This window comes from Chlamydotis macqueenii, chromosome 6 (assembly GCF_036417535.1).
Source record: "Chlamydotis macqueenii isolate bChlMac1 chromosome 6, bChlMac1.mat, whole genome shotgun sequence".
Classification (NCBI taxonomy): domain Eukaryota; kingdom Metazoa; phylum Chordata; class Aves; order Otidiformes; family Otididae; genus Chlamydotis; species Chlamydotis macqueenii.
The window spans coordinates 28456166-28474400 of record NC_141561.1 but is presented as its reverse complement, the minus strand read 5'-3'; positions in this window follow the sequence as shown (position 1 = coordinate 28474400).

The following is an 18235-nucleotide window of genomic DNA, read 5'->3' as shown; positions in this document are numbered from 1 at the left end:
CTAGCCACCCAGATTCTTCTGAGGTGGGCTAGAAAGCAAGGGGACTTTCCTCTTTCCCAAGTTTCTTGTATGATTGTGTGACCACTATGAGTGTGTGGACGTTCACGAGAGTGTGAACACTGTGAGTCTATGTAAATTGTATTGTTTGTGTGCAAAGATTGAATTGGATCCAAAGTGTGTGTTTGTAACCGCGGTAGTAGTTTATTGTGTTATGTCATTGTAGATTCCTTTGTTCCCTTGTGGTGGGACCCTGACGGTCCTGAATAGTGTCCTTTACACCACGGTAACTCTCGTAAACCTATATTTTGTTCTAGAGAGTGTAAGGGTTGTGGTGAAAAGTTGTGGGTAAAGGTTGGCTGAAATTCCGAGCATCCTAAGTGTAAAATTTAGACTGGGATAAGAAAGAAAGGGCTGTGTTTGTGTACAAAAGAAGGATAAATAATAAATCAATAAATATGGGAGGGGGTCAGAGTAGAGGAATAATAAACAAAAGTCCTCTGGGTTTCATACTTGCTCACTGGGAAGATATTGCTGGGACTGGAAGTACGAAAAGTAAAAAGACCCTTATCAAATATTGCAATCAATGGTGGCCGTTGTACAAGCTAGAAGGTGAGGCTAAGTGGCCGTCTGATGGGTCAATAGATTATAACACCCTTTTACAACTAATGTTGTTTTTAAGAAGAGAAAGAAAATGGGATGAGGTTTCGTATGCAGATATGTTTTTCACCCTCCGAAACCACCCGGAATGGCAAAGGGGCTGTGGAATGGTGCCCCCACAGGACCCTATGGTACTCGCGCTTGAGCGAGAAAACAAGGAGCTCAGAGGTAAACTGAGGCGGTGTTGTTCGGCATGTAGTATCAGACAAAGATGTACTAAGGCAAGTAAGATTCATCAGGCGCCAGAACAAGATTTAACTGATTTGTTTAAGCCTCCCCCTCGACCACAGGAACAGGATGCGGACTCGGACAGAGCTTTGACTCCCCCGGACAGTCCCGTATCTTCCCATACTAGGAAGAAATCCGCTCCAACAGTTTTTCAAGCACCTCTCCGGGAGGCGGTGGGACCGGATGGTGGGACGATGTTAATTAAAGTACCCTTTTCTACTGCTGACCTAGGGGAGTGGAAAAAGATTGCAAAAGATTATAGGAGTGACCCGGTAAGTGTAACTAAGCATTTCCAATTTATTATAAAGCAACATAATCCTGATTGGAAGGATACCATTATAAAGTTACAGGAGGGAACGTTAAGGAACATTTCCCCCTCCAAGATCCAAAGTGGGATGTTAATAGATCTGCACATATGGAAAAACTGCAGGAGTACCAGGAATGGATTTTAAAGGGAATGGAGAAGGCAATCCCCAAAACTATAAATTGGTCAGCTTTGTATGCAATCAGACAGAGCCCTTCCGAGTCCCCATCTGAATTCCTGGATCGATTGAGGGACGTGATGCGCCGTAGCACACCGCTGGATCCTGGGTCAGAGGTAGGAATACAACAATTAATCTCCCTATTCTTGGGTCAATCCACAGGAGATATAAGACGCAAACTTCAGAAGTTACGCCCCACAGAAAGCAGGAATTTAGAAGTGCTGCTGGATGAAGCATGGAGAGTGTTTAGAAAGGGAAAAAGGGATTAAATGGAACCTGCCTCTTGTGGGTAAAAATCAGTGTGCTTTCTGTAAGAATTTTGGTCACTGGAAGAGGGAATGCCCAAAGAATAAGAAAGGGGGCCAAAGGGCTCACACAGGAAGAACAATAGCCCACGTAGGGAAAGACTGACGGGAATCTGGGGGATCTACCCTAGCGGATCCACTGGTTATAATTAAGCTAGGGGAAAAACAAGAAAAAGTAGAATTCTTAATAGATACAGGGGCAACATACTCTGTTTTGAATCAAGCCTTGATGCCCCTGGGGAATGATTATGTTATGATAAAAGGGGCGACCGGCCAAAGTGAAAAGGCATATTTTTGTAAGCCTCTAAAATACAAATTGGGAAAACAATGGGGCATTCACAAGTTTTTATATATGCCCAACTCCCCAAAAGCACTTTTGGGAAGAGATTTGTTGGAACAATTGGGAGCAAAAATCACATTTGAAAAAGGAGAAATTACTCTGGAGGTAAAAGATCAACAATACGTTCAAATATTGAGTCTAACCTTAACCAGTCTTCCCTCAGAAGGAAAAATTAACGAGGAAATCCTAGATCAAGTGTACCTGGGGGTATGGGCTACCGACGTACCGGGAAGAGCGAAAAATGCTCCACCGGTCAAAATTCTGAATTCAATACCCCTATATTACCTGTTCGGAAACCCGATGGGTCATATAGGGTGGTCCAAGACTTACGGGCAGTGAATAAGGTAACTGAAGACCTCTACCCAGTAGTGGCGAATCCATATACCCTGCTGACTGCGTTAACACCTGATCTAATTTGGTTTACTGTCTTAGATTTGAAGGATGCTTTCTTTTGCCTCCCTCTCCACGAAGCCAGTCAAAAATTGTTTGCATTCGAATGGGAAAATCCTAAGAGTGGTCGGAAGACCCAGCTCACTTGGACGGTGTTGCCGCAAGGATTTAAGAATAGTCCTACCATTTTTGGCAATCAGCTTGCGAAAGACCTGGAATCCTGGGAAACCCCGTCTGAGAAAGGAAAATTGTTGCAGTATGTGGATGATATCCTGATCGCCGCCAGGACAGAGGAAGACTGTATGGCATGGACGGTGAGTCTGTTAAACTTCTTAGGACTCCAAGGATACCGGGTGTCCAAGAAGAAGGCCCAGGTAATGCAGCGTAAAGTGAATTATTTGGGCTATGAAATTAGTGTGGGGCAGAGAACTTTGGGGCAGGCCCACAAAGAGGTGATATGCCAAACTCAGAAACCCCAGACAGTAAAGGAGTTGCGGACCTTTCTGGGAATGACAGGGTGGTGTCGATTATGGATTTACAATTATGGACTGCTTGTTAAACCACTGTATGCGCTGACAGCGACTGAGCAGAAACACCTTGAATGGAATAAGGAGGCTGAACAAGCTTTTGAGCGACTGAAAAAGGCTCTGATGTCAGCCCCAGCCTTAGGACTCCCAGATGTGAGTAAGCCATTTCTTCTTTTCTCTCATGAAAAGCAGGGCATTGCCCTAGGAATACTGGTACAGGATCTGGGTCCGCATCGACGGGCAGTTGCCTACCTCTCTAAGCAGTTAGACGCGACTGCAAAGGGCTGGCCTGGATGCCTATGGGCGGTTGCAGCTGTGATACTGAACATACAAGAAGCCCGAAAGTTTACTCTGGGTCAGAAAATGACTGTTTTTGTGTCCCATGCAGTGTCAGCAGTATTGGAAGCAAAGGGTGGGCACTGGCTCTCTCCACAAAGATTCCTGCGATATCAAGCTGTGATAGTGGAACAGGATGATGTGGAAATCGTGGTCACTAACATTGTCAACCCAGCTTCTTTTCTCAGTGGGAACACAGGAGAACCAGTGCGTCATGACTGTTTGGAAACCATCAAAGCAACATACGCAAGCCGCCCAGACCTGAAGGATAGCCCCATAAAAAATGGGGAAAACTGGTTCACAGATGGGAGCAGCTATGCCTTGAATGGCAATCGATATGCAGGATACGCCATCACCACCAGTCAAGAGGTAATAGAATCAGGGCCTTTGCCCATGAACACCTCCGCACAGAAGGCAGAAATAATTGCCCTAACCCAAGCCCTGGAGTTGGCCCAGGGCAAAACTGTGAACATTTACACGGACTCAAAATATGCCTTCGGAGTTGTGCACGCACATGGAGCAATTTGGAAAGAAAGAGGCTTATTGAACTCTCAAGGGAAAAATATCAAACATGCAGAAGAAATTCTGAAGCTACTAGAAGCTGTCCAACTCCCTGAGAAAGTGGCAATTATGCATATTAAGGCACACCAGAAAGTAAGCTCAGATTTGGAAAAAGGGAATGAACTGGCGGACAGAGAGGCAAAACAAGTGGCCAAAATGAAGGTAAAAATAGAAGGGGCTCTAATTCCTGATAGGCAAATCTCCCTACAAGGTAAGCCAAAATATACCAAAGATCAGAAACTTATTACAGACTTAGAAGGGTCACATAATGAAGAGGGGTGGGCTTATACCCCACAGGGAAGACTAATTATTCCCTCTTGTTTACTGTGGCACTTGATACGGGAGGAACATAGAAAAAGGCATTGGGGAACAGAGGCTCTGTATAAACATTTGATAAGGGAAATCGTGGCTAGAAACTTATATACCACAGTGAGACAGGTGACTCAACAGTGTGACCTTTGCCTCCAGACTAATCCAAAAAAATACTCCCAAACCAGAAATGGGCCAGATCGGGAAGGGCAATGGGCCTGGACAACAATGGCAGGTTGATTTTACAGAACTTCCAAGAAAAGGGGGGTATCGCTATTTGCTGGTATTAACTGATACCTTTTCAGGTTGGCCAGAAGCGTTCCCAACTAGGACAGCCAAGGCTCGGGAGGTAACTAAAGTGTTGGTACAAGAGATAATACCACGTTTTGGGGTTCCGGCAACCATATCCTCAGACAGAGGACCACATTTTGTCTCAAAAATAGTGCAACAAATCAGCCACCATTTAGGTATAGATTGGCAACTTCATACCCCGTATCGCCCTCAGTCGAGTGGCCAAGTGGAGAAAATGAACCACTTAATCAAACAGCAAATTGTGAAATTGGGACAAGAAGCAAACCTGACATGGCCTCAGTCTCTCCCTTTAGCCCTTTTAACAAGACCAAGGGGGAGGGAAGGACTGAGCCCCTTTGAAATTTTGTATGGACGACCCTATGGAATACAAAAAGGGATATCTATGCAAATTGGGGATGAAATTATGACTTCCTACATGGTGGCATTGAGCAAACAGCTCAATAAAATTAGAAAGCATGTAATTGGGACCCGGGGAAGAGGTCTAGATGAACCTGTACATGATATACAACCTGGAGATTACTATGGAAAGTCTCGGTACTGCGACAGGGGATGCAATTCAAGCCCTCCAAGAGGAGACTTCTTCCCTGAAAAAAAAATGGTCCTCCAGAATAGGCTGGGTTTGGATATGTTGTTTGCCCAGCAAGGGGGATTATGTACTGCTATAGGTGAACATTGTTGTACATATGTAAACCAGGAGAAAAGGATAGAAAAAGACTTACCTAAAATCTGGGAACAAACTAAAAGTTTTCATGAAATAACCAGGGACAACATTTCCTGGGGGTTTGACTTATGGGAAAAGTTAACCTCTTGGCTACCAAATTTAACATGGCTGAAACAACTATTTTTGGCAACAATTATAATTATACCTTTCTTCATAATCCTTTTTATAACAGTTTGGTGTGGCTTCTGGTGTTTCCAGAGCACGGGAAATTCCTATAGTAATTGGAAGAAAAACCAATTACGACAGAGGCTTGAGTCTAACCAATACTTTGAGAAAGTGCAAAATAAATAAACATTGTGCCAGAATTAGGTATAGTAAAAGAATTTACTAATTCTCTAGAAAAGGGGGGAATGAGAAGAGGGGCTAAGGAAACTTTAATAGATATGGCATTTATTGATTATTGCTGTGCATGCTAATACAAATAGCGTTTGATGCTTTGCTAACTAGCTATTGTAAAAACTACCCGAGGGGGGGAAGTCTTGTATTCCCCAACCGAGGGGTCTTGCTTTGTGCTTTGAACTCTTTATCTGAAGTGAGAAGTCCTGCACCTCCCGCACAAGGACAGTCCTGATAAGAACCAAGGGGTCTCCTGCGAGAAGTCCTGCACCTCCCACACAAGGACAGTCCTGATAAGAACCAAGGGGCCTCCTTCAGGAGCCAGCTAAAACTGGACAAATGACCTCTTGGAACTAATTGTAATACCTAAATGACTTCTTGGAACTAATTGTAATACCTAAATGACCTCTTGGAACTAATTTTAATACGGAGCGGGGATAGCTCATGCATATGTATAGGCGTGTTTTTTTAACTTCATGCATATGTAACACTTGGTTGTATAAAATTCAAAGTGAATTGCCATGCCAGGTGCGCACGGTTTGGCGGGACTACCCCCCGTGCTGCCCGGCGCCGAATAAACATACCTACTTTACAATCTCACAGATTGTGGAGTCTGCTTTCCGCACGTCAAAACCATAGCTTAGAAATGTCCACCCACGCTGAGCAAGTAATTGAACACGAATCTCAAATAGCAGAACAGGAGGAGAAGGCTTTTCTTCAGGAGGGAACTACCTTAATTGCTGTTGAACTCTTTTGATATGTGCATAGATATGAATGTGATTTTATTGCTGAAAATTAAGGACTTAATACAGAACTAAAGTTGCCTGGTGATATTTTGTTGCCTTGTATAATACAGAACTTGGCAACATTGAAACTTTTTTAAAACAAACAAAAAAAAAAAGAAAAAAAGAGAGGGGGAGAATAAAACTTTTTAATTGGTTTAGTTATGTGTAGCAAAATATTTCTGCCTTTTAAGGCTGACAAGATCCTCTAATCATTTTACACTAATTTTATCTACATTTATTTTGTTGGAGGTAACTGAATAAGTTGATGGCTTAGTTGAGGCATCTTGGCAGACATAAGATATCAATACAAGTATATGTGGGGCAATCAATCACTGGTAACATGGAGAGGATTTTTGGACTCAGTGTTGGACAAGTGAAAACCTAGTTTTAGATGGAATATTATGGGTAGGACTGGAGATTTGTAAGAAGCAGTCATAAAATGTTGCAGATGCAGTATTTTCTGCGAAGATTTACATGCCTGAAAGCTCAGGCATGTGCCCTAATTATTGCATGTCAGCAGAGGTGCATTGTTTAAACTTGTGTACTCCTCCAGTGGCAAACACACTTTGAAACATTATCTTAGGCTAAAATAGTTTACCTTTATAATGGTTTATAGCAGGTTTAATGAGTTACTGTGGCTCAGCTAACCCTTCATAACTTGTTGAAGCAAAGTAAGCTCGGTTACATAGCTGAGGTACTGACGTTTCTTTTCCAGAACGGCTCATGTGAAACACAAGTCCTTAGCAAAGAGAAGGCTACAGAGTGTGTCTTATAATGCGATATAACTTGTCCTTGGAGTGTTCCTGAATATTTTTGCAAGGACAGAATGTAGTACTTTATCTTTTGGACTATTATTCAAAGATAGCAGAGCTTAGGCTTGTTTTGCTAAGTATTTCTTGGTTTTCAACTCTTTCTGTGTTTATGAACTTGAGGTTGCACCTTGATTCAAGCTCAGGTAAGGTACTGAGAGATATCCCTTTTCTTCTTTCTCCTCTTTCCTCCTAGAAACCTACTGCTCACATATGTGCATGAACATTGAAGCAGGGCTGACAAACTTCCTTTCCCCTTTAAAAAATTCCTCTCTCTCCTGGTCTAAGCATCAGACTTCATTCTCTTTGCTATCCATACTTATCTATTCAATTTCCATAAACTGTCCCACACACTTTTCACTGCTTTGGTTTCTACTTTTCATTTGATTTGCTATGTTTTTCCACTCCTGATTAGCCAAATGTATGTCAAGATTATACCTGTGAAAACCATTAAGAAAAATTGACAAAGGTAAACAGCTATTTTCCTGAAAAGTCCCAGATTTCTTCCAACGTTTGGGTTCAGATTGTGAAGAGAGAATGTGACAAAAGAAACTCAAGGTTGGTAAAATCAACTGGCAGGAAACTCTTCTCTAGATTTTTAGCTTGTTGGATATGTGCTTTGTACATTTTAATTTTAATTTTAAAAGTCTAATTTATCCTTAAATTGTCATTTTGGTAAAATTCTTCAAAGGCTCTGAGCTAAGTTTTGACTGACTGACTGATTGACAGCAGGTGAGGGCTGGGGTTTGAGACATGCAGAGCGTACTTTTGCCAAACATCCACCAAGACAGATTGCTAGATCTAGCCTGGATTCTAATACGCGCCATGACTTTCAAGACAGTCAGAGTACATGTGTAGATTTCAGAGCACTTCAAATTCTGAGTGAGCTTGGGAAAGGAGGATCTTTCCAGCTTTGTAGCAGAACAGATGTTCCATAATGCCTGGCATTATGTTAAAACCTTTAATTACTAAAAAGTGTAAAATTGCCTTAGAAGAATTTTATTGTCTTTCTCTGAACAATCTCATGCTGGCTACTGTCCAGTATCCGATACCAGAGTAAATGGAGCAATGATCTGCTCTGTTGACGCGGAAGTAACGGACACTGCTGACGACCAATATGATCAAGCAAATGCCGATTTATTGTTGATACATCCCGGTTAATATAGCCCTTCTAATTCCGTATCATGAGCAAGCTCTCTACTAATTGGTTAACTATATCATGCACGCGCTCCTAGCTAAAATATGATTCATTAAGTCTCTATGTTCACGCGCACGGCTCTCTCCACCTGCACCCTGCTTCACGTTCAGCCCCCAGTCACGTATGCCAGCTGTTTTCCTTCTTCTCAAGGTTGCTTCGTTTACTTTCTCACAGGAAGCTTCATTACTTTCTCACAGACGGCCTCATTATTTTCTCACAGGTGGCTTCAGTACTTTCTTACAGGCAGCTTCAGTACTTTCTCACAAGCGGCTTCAGTGATGTCCTTGAGGCCTGCTGCTCACAAACATAACAATTCCATTCGGTCTGGATTGTTCACTAAGTGCCCCTGGTACTCCAGGTATCCAACAAATCCCCCTTTTTGTTTTGAACAATCCAGACCCACTTTCATCATACGTTCCATAGCTTTCACAAAGCATTTTTAAATATACCCCAAAATTATCAGTGTCAACAGCAAACCCATCAATAATACCAACCCATAAACTATCAAATCTTTTAGCCAGCCTGTGACCCCCAAGGATTTCAACCAGTCTGTTAACCTGCTTTCCACTTGTATTGCATGCATGTTGCATCATAACTCTGCCAACTGATAGCGTATCGACTTAGAGTGATCAGAAACATTCATGCAACACATACCTTCAAAATCTTCATGTCCATGCGCTAATAACAAAAAATCAATGGCTGCTAGATTCTGCAAAAATATCATGACGCATGCTATCCATGTCTTCTAATAATCCTGATAACATGCTAGAGGTTAAATTCATTTGCTTTTGTGCCCACCAAGCTAATTTATTTAAGTTAGCTAAAGTTTTTGCAGTTGCTGCCCAAGGAACAAATAAAGATAATGCTATCTGCTCAGCTGTACCCAACAGGGTTAAATTGCTGTCACAATGGGGAGTCAATACTTTTAGTGACCTTCTTGCTCGCGTATGATTCCATGATGTTCTCATAGATGGAGCAAACACTATCAATTTTCCAAAATAACATGGTCCTCCTATAGCCCTTTTTGGTACTCCTGACCTTATTTTACTACAATATCAACTAGGTTCATGGTTGTTTGGGTTTTGGGGGTTTTTTTTTTTTTTTTTTTTTTTTTTTTTTTGAGCCAGATTGTCTGTATTGAGTTGTCAATCATTTTTTGCAAGCATGGTATGTTAATGATTATGCCTAGTATGATGCCTAGTATCACAATTCCGATTTTAACCAAGGACAGCAACCACCCAATTATGCCACACACAAGCTTAGTTAATAAAATTACTGATCACACGTTATACATATTCATGATTACGAAGCAAAGCTAAGTTTCACTACCTTCTAGTAATTTTCTACTATAACATTTTTCTACTATTATAGATACAACAACTCCAGTAACTTTCTTATCTATAAGAGCAATTACTAGTTTTCTGCAGGCCTCTGTTGAAACAAGCCATAAATTCTGCTAACAATGTTTTGGATCTTAAAGCTTCCCTTCTCATTCCATGGCTTTCTTCCTGAGAGCATGATTGCATTCCTCCCCCAAGGTCGGTGTGCTTTCACTGATACCGTACTGGCTCAGCGAAATACCACATCTCCCCCTTCTTTGTTTATGAGAAGAGGCTTGTTTCAATGCTTTATCTGTTAAAGTCTGCACACATTTTAAGACACAGACTATAGATCAAAATACATATATAAAAGGAATGAATAAGCATCCTACAACTATTAGTAACAAGCTTATATCAAGTCACCAAAAGATTTCTGAATATATCAAAACCATCACTTTGTTGCTGGTTTTGTACTCCTTTTTGCAAGTTTTGAATACTTTTGTGAATAGATTCCGAATGATCAGACAGATTCATGCAGCAAAGCCCATCAAAATCCTGACAATCATGATTTTGTGCTAATAATAAAAAATCTATTGCTGATCTATTCTGTTACTAACCCAACTATGCGAAAGACACCGCTGAGCAAGAGGATGTTTATCAGCCGGGTCGGAGCAGAGAAGGGAGACAGGCGCAGCGCCTTCAGGGCGTCCCCTGTTGTAAATAAAGTGTGCTCTGGGTCCTCTCCCCCTCCCCGCCCCGAGTCACCCCCGTTTTATCCTCAGCAGATTCAGTGAAAGAGTAGCCACTAGACGTTGCTGCACGCGTGGCCAACGCATACAACAAGGCCTGACCAGACGTTGCTGCATGTTTGGCCAGCACATGCAACAAAGCCTGTCAAAATATGTGCTCTGCAGGCTAACAGCGGTTCTGTTTTGTAAAGTAGCATAGTATATAGAATCTACATCAGTTAACAGCGTTGATAGTGCCGATGCAGTTGTATTTATTTGCTTAGCAAGCCAACAGTCCAATTTATTTAGCATAGTTAATGCCTAGGCACTTGCCACACCAGGTGTAAAGACTGAAGCAGCAATAATTTTACTTAGTTTCCAAATCTCTGTATTGTCTTGGCAATCAGATTCAATGCTATGTATGCTTCGTTTAGGTCTTTTATGCTGTTTGGATTTTGATATGTGCTCGCATGATTACGTGAAGCTGTGTCGTTGCAATGTATAGATCTTAAAGCATTTACAATCATTACCCCTCTAGAAACATTAGTTCTTGAATAGTTAAAAAAAAAAAAAAAATAGACAGAAGTCCATCTTTACTGATCCCAAAAAGTTCCATCTTTTGTAGTTTTAGCACTCAGCACTTGTGGTTGCTGCTGTTTTACACAGAGTTGCTGTCCTACCGGTATCTGGCAGGTCAATCAAACATGTTCTGAAATACCCGCAGACGATACAGACAGGGATCCACTTGTTTACTGCTCCTGTAAAGACATGAGCGTATCCCTTCCCCCATGTTATAAGAGGGAACGGTCCTTCCACTTATACAAAGCTCAACTCAGACAGGAGTATCTGTTAACCACGTCAGGGGCGGGGGGGGGGGGGGGGCGAGGGTGCCTGGCGGCGGCTGTGGCCCCGGGCATATAGGAGGAAAGAAAACTAAAACCCGAGGTTTAAGACAAGAATAGGGAGGGATCCTTAAAGCCACCGCTACAGGCAAAAAACAGACCATCACTAAAACCAAAGCAGGATAATGAAAAAAGGAACAAAACAACCTCCCCCCACCCCTCCCTCTTCCCGGGCTTAACACCATCTCTACCTCCCTCCCCTGCGCCCTGAGCGGGACAGGGATGGGGGGCGGGAAGAGGGAATGGGGGTTACAGACAGTTAATCACGCACTGCTTTATTGATATCAACGGTTTAACGGCTGCACCTACAGCAGCAACCATGACCGGAGCCTTTTCTTGTTCTAACATTCGCTCGACAGCTTCCAGCAGTTGCCCTGTACTAGATCCTTTTGGCAGCACACTAAGGGCTCTTAAGGGCTCTCTTAGGCTTTTATTTTTGGGTTTATTTTTTTTTTGTTTTTTTTTTTTTTTCATTAGCATTATTAAAGGCAAGCATATCTAAGAACTTTGCTTTCATGTCATCATCCAGATCAGGGTGAGCCATAATTGCGGTGTGCAACTGATCAATAAATTTCCCATATGGTTCTGTGGGACCTTGCCTTACTGATGTAAAGGCAGGTCCGGACTTTTCATCGTACACCCTAGCAAGCGCTCTATAAGCCAAATCTTGGCCCAGTTGTAACACTTCAGTAGCAAATTACGCTTGCCAATCAGATCGTGTGTAGGGTCCTGCTCCCATCAGCATTTGAGTTTGCACCCCGAATAATGGATCACCCTGTTGTCGAGGCGATGCAGCTGCCCTATCACAAGCAGCCTGCCAGTACTGAAAGAACTGCAGCTGCTGTGACAGTAGCAAAAGCATCTGGACAATCATTCTAATATCATAAGGAGTTAACAACTGTGACAAAAAAAATATGCTGCAACACAGATTGAGTATATGATGATTTTAGCCCATACTGAGTAACTGCATTTTTAGCTTCCTTCAATATTTTCCAGTCTAATGCTTGCCACACACTTCTCCCAGTATTATTGGTCACAACTGGAAATGCCATGGGCAAAGGCTCTCCTTCTATCAAAGCACTTCGAATCACCTCTTTCCACTGCACTATCGGATTCAAATCCCCAGCCCCTCCCACCAGCGTCCCTTGCAAAGGTGCAAAAAGACTGATCTCACCCGATGCTCCGTTCGGAACGAATAGGTTGGACGCTGGCAGGTCTCGATGTGGCACAGGCGAAGGAGTTGACAAGTTTCCCAGCGACGCTTCTAGGCGAACCTCTAGGGCTTCCAGCCTTTTTAGTGTCTCTTGCAGCTGTGCATCCTTCAAGCCGGATGAATGTTCATCCCCCTCTTCCTCACGCCATGGTGGCAGGGAAGAAGGTGGTAACAGGGGATAAACCGGAGCTGTTGGCGCCGGCAAAAAGGCTCGTGACTCTGAGCCTGCACTGGCGCAGTGTGGCAGGGTGCCTGGCGGTGGTACACCTGATGGTGGTGAAAAGCCTTTGGCAGTTTTTCCCTCTGGTGCCCGCATATCTATAGTTATAGGGGCTGTGGCTGCATTTCCTGGAGTCCTTGCTGGGACTCGAACCCCCCCAGCCTCAGCACGAGCCGGGGCGGCGGCAGGGCTCGTTAAACCCGAGAACAGCATGCTGGTAGTGGAGGTGGACCCGCCGGCTGGAGTTAAGGCCGCAAAAGCAGATGTGGCAACTGAACGTTCGGCTTTCATGCTTATCAATGTTTCATTAATTAGCTTCCACACGGTGGAGAGTTTGCTCGCCTCCTTTGATCCTTTACTTATTTCATCCCACAGCTTTTTTCCTATCTTTTCCCAAGTCAGGAGTTCAAAAGCATCATCAACTGTGGAGATTAATTCCCTTTTCTTTGCCCACTGCAGCAAAGCTTCTAGGATGGCCGAGTCATAAATCAGTCCTCTCATAGCATATGTTGGAGGAGCTTAACCACTGCTGACTCCTCTTTGGTCAGTGTGGACCCCATCTCCTCCCCGGCCGCTCGCCTGGCCAAGACGAGATTCCCTCCGTACCTTTTGTACCTTTTTGCGCTATAGCGACTTCCCGAGTGCCGGGGCAGCACTCGCCTGCGACCGGCTTCCGCCCCCTCTTCTTTTCCTATTTCGGTTCCGTCGGGATGTCCAACGCCTATCTGAGGGTCCCTGTTCGGGCGCCACCTGTTGACGCGGAAGTAACGGACACTGCTGACGACCAATATGATCAAGCAAATGCCGATTTATTGTTGATACATCCCGGTTAATATAGCCCTTCTAATTCCGTATCATGAGCAAGCTCTCTACTAATTGGTTAACTATATCATGCACGCGCTCCTAGCTAAAATATGATTCGTTAAGTCTCTATGTTCACGCGCACGGCTCTCTCCACCTGCACCCTGCTTCACGTTCAGCCCCCAGTCACGTATGCCAGCTGTTTTCCTTCTTCTCAAGGTTGCTTCGTTTACTTTCTCACAGGAAGCTTCATTACTTTCTCACAGGCGGCCTCATTATTTTCTCACAGGTGGCTTCAGTACTTTCTTACAGGCAGCTTCAGTACTTTCTCACAAGCGGCTTCAGTGATGTCCTTGAGGCCTGCTGCTCACAAACATAACAATTCCATTCGGTCTGGATTGTTCACTAAGTGCCCCTGGTACTCCAGGTATCCAACACTGCTCTTCTGTGGTATTTTGATTTTTTCCCTTTAATATAAATTCAGTTATATTTAATAATAAGGGTTTTCAAAGTAAAAGAATAATTTCTCATCTGTGTAAAAGGCAAGTATAATCTCTTCTGAAAACAGAGCTTCTTGTTTTCTTTGGTCTGCTTTACTTAGACTATTTGTTGGGGTTGACAGATTGCTATAATATGTTTATTTTCTCTACAAAAAACATGAAAAATAGAAAATGAAAAATGTATTTTTTAAATAATAATGGTATTTTATTTACTTTGGTATAGCACTGAAATTAAATGCAAGCCAGAAAGGAAAACAAATTTTTATAATTTTATTTTTGTTATTATTATAAGTGTTTTGCTCACTTTTGCATTATGTAAAACTGAGCTTTTTTGGGGGGGGGGTGTGCTCAAGATTTTGTAAATTTTACAATAAAAACTTTACCTGACTTAACAATAAAAACCATCCCTATTATATGAGATACTAGGTTAACCCCCAAACTTAAGGTATAGTCTAATTTAAATGTTGTTCTTTCTGTTTTTCATTCTCTCACCAGAACGACCTTCTTAAGATGAAAAAATTGCTACTTAATTTATCTTTTCAATTTCTTAATCATTAAAGCAACCAAAAAGCTTAGCAGTAGTGTTATAATTGAATCATGATTGGATAGGGACCAAGGAAGAAGTTTAAAATACCTCTTAAAACTGAAAGGGTTTTAAAAAGCATTTTTAAAGGCATGGACCAATAATTTTCTCATGAAAATATTATTTTACTTTCATGTAATCAGGTCTTTCATATTTAAAAGGTTACTTGAAGTCCTTCACAGTTTAAATCTTTTTGCATATCTTATTAGAAGCAAACCCTCCCAAAGACTTTTTTGTGACTATTATTTGAACACCCTGCTGCCTCTTTCACGATCTTATGTTTTCAGAGTTATATGGATTTTACAATTCTTTTTTTTTTTTTTCACTAAAATTGCTCTTGAAAATATATTTCTGTATATATATGTACTTTGGAGAACACAGAGATTTTTATTATAATAGTGCTCAGCAAAATTATGAGATATTCATGCTGATCCCAGAGCATATTATTGCTTTTACAGCTGCTGTTGCTGTTCATTTGCTGACAGGTCATCCAGAAAGAACAGCTGATGAGACAACTCTAAATATGTCACTTTAAACACTACAGTTACAAAATTTGTCTAAATTCAGTGTTTTCAGAAAATTTTTGCATGATGGGCTACTAATGTTCTTAATTACATCTAAAATCCATACCCTAACACTACTGCAATTATTTTGAATCCGTCAATTAGCTTAAATTAACATTTTTAGGAGTTTCTGTTCGAAAAGAAAATGTAAAGGAATTAAATCAGCAGTTGTGACGTTTGTATGCCAGGGTTCTAACACTGCATGGGTTTTTTCTTTACCAGGCTAAGCCTAACCACACTCTGCTTAAGACAACATGGAGAAAATGTGGTCTTGGTGTCCAGACAGCCCTCTTGCATAAATTCACTTGAGTTAAAGCAAAGGGGAAGCTGGTTTCTGGATCCGTTTTCCCATTTGTAACCTGAAAGAGCATTCTGCTTTCAGAGAAATGTCTTTCATCATGAAATGCTAAATAGTTTACTGTTACATTCACAGTAATTTCTATTTTCTACTATACCTGTTTTTTTTAGGGAAGTGACACAAAGAAAAGGACACCGTCAGGAAGTAGGTTGGAGGTTGCCTGTAGGTAACTGCTCATGAATTGCAGGATGTTCTTTGACCTTCATGTTGTGCATGGATTTATTTTTTTTTTTTAGCTTAAAAATAACAGTCCCTTGGAATTTCTCAATTCTATTTGCCATTGTTTCATATTTATTTTCAAAAATAACACAGATTTTAAAATTGCCTGATTGATACATTTGGATCAACCCTTGAAAATTGGCCAAATTTTCAAGTATAATTGTTCATTACCAAATTACTTGGAAATATATGATAATTTCTGAAACCTAAGTGCTGGAAAGTGCAGTGGAAAGTTGTAAAGTGACTCTGTTTCCCCATGCTGAAGGGAGCTCCACAACCCAAGAGCCCTCAGCTATGAAGGGAGCAGAAACACCTGTATTAACCAGTTAGATTACATGATAGAAATATACTCAGAATACAATTATTCTCATCTGCATGGCTAAAAGTTTGATTAGCATGTTTTAAATTATCGTTCTTTTTATTATTATAGATAGGGTACAAAATTAATGTGGATTTTTAAATCAGATGCTAATGTAAGAGTCTTGAAATATTTTAAATAAGTGTAGTAAATGACTATTAGTTCCTTCTAGCCTACCTCACATTTTATCGTACTAGGTACTCCAAGGCATTTTCACAAAAAAAAATATTAATTCCCATTACTCAAGCAAGGAATAATGTATTTCTGATACAAAGAAGGGTCATATTCTCAAAGCTTCTTGGAGGGTTACTATGTCTGTTTTTCAAGAATTTTCAAGTTCCCAAAAGTTGAGAACCTGCCGTGACCCCTTGGAATAGTCTAAATTAAATGCTTATATCCGTCAATTTCAATGGAACTGTTCTGGTTTTAAATAGATGCAGATGAATGTAAGATGACCCTGAATGCAAAATACTTCTGCAGCTTCCTTGTCTGTAGTGTAATTTACAAGAGTCAGAGAGTTCCAAATATATATACTATTATGTTGAGTCACTGGATGTTCCGCAGTCAATTTAAGGTGGGGTCAAAATGTGTTCCCAAGGTAGTTAGGTAAGCGTTATTTCCTCTGCACTGGCTGTTCTAAATCATGTTACATTTTTTTAATGTTCCTACAACAAACCACATAAGGTATTTTCTTACATCTGAGAGCAAGCAGACTCTATAGCTTGTTTTACCTTGGAAATAATTTAAAGAAACATTTCTTTACATGGTCAGGAAAAAAAGAGCAGGAAGTTAAACATGAGAAGTTATGGGTTTTTTTTCCAAAGACAAAACTTAATTTTAGGCTAGGAATGCTAATAGGCAAAAAAAAAAAAAAAATCAGCTTTTGAAAGAAACATCCTCCCCTCGTAGTTTGAACATATAGAGACTTTTTCATGGAAAAATTCAAAAAAAAGAGAAAAAGAACTTTTGAACAAAAAGCCTTTTGTTTGATTTATGTTTCTTCAGTATTTCACATACTATTACTGGAATTGCAGTAGTGCTTTGAATCAGAGTTTAGTCTCTCTCTTTTCTGGTCCATCAGTAAAACCAGAAATCTCTTCCATGTTGTTGAATGGTCTGTGTTTCTAATACTGAAATGATCAGAGTTCAGTTTATGGTTTGCATTCAAGCTACACATAATTTGTGTAATTCCGCTTTGCCTTGTCTCTCATCTTGAAATGGAGAAGTGGCTCTTCCCTTCTCCACAAGCTCCCTTCTCTTATCTTGAAAAGACAAGTAGCTACTTAAATAGCCTTTACAGAAAATGTAATTCTAGTCTCTCCATTCATATAAAATCCATATTCATCTTCATGCTAAGTGCTGAATTCAGGCACATCGTCTTCCTTAGAAAAAAAAAAAAAAAAACAAAAACAAAACAAACCCCAAAAGTTGCAAAGTGAGAAAGCTTTAAAATTAACCTTTGTGTGTCTTGATACAGCTTAAGGAGTAGAACTAGAATGGACAAATAAATATTGAGAGTTTTAGCTGCCTCTTTGCTTAGACTGATTTCCTATGCTTCCTTCTCTGAGCTCACGGTCAACTTATTAGACATAGTGCTAGTTTTGCCTTCACTGAAGGCAATGGAAAACTTCATATTAACTTTATAGACTTAGCCCTTAACTAGCAAAGTGATTTTCAGAGCTTATAATAAATTGCTTTGCCTAATATCAGAAGCAGCAGGTTTATTGGGATTTATCAGCTCCCATCTTATTAGAGAGGCTGAGGGCTGGCTAGGGCTTAGAAGCAAAAACTATGTTGTGTCCCCTGAGAGTGACTGGAGGAGAGGGCAAATGCAGAGCAGTAGGCAGAAACTTGCATTGGTTCTCCCTGTCTCGCATTAATTTATATGGATAAATAACTGAAATCCCTGTGGAGTCAAGGTTGCTTGGCACCTTTACAAAATGTGTTTACATCCACTAAGCAGAAAAACAATTTGACAAATGTAGCTGACTATAAAAAGCAACTTTAAAAACACAAACTAATATGTGCTTAAACCACTGACTCCAGCTTCTCAGAACATCCATAGTTGACTGAGTTTGGTTTGGATTTGATTTGCACCAGCTTTGCACTGATGTTCAGGGATTGTTCTCCATTGCAAGGAGCTACTGTCCAATTTAAAGCCTTTGCATCTCCATA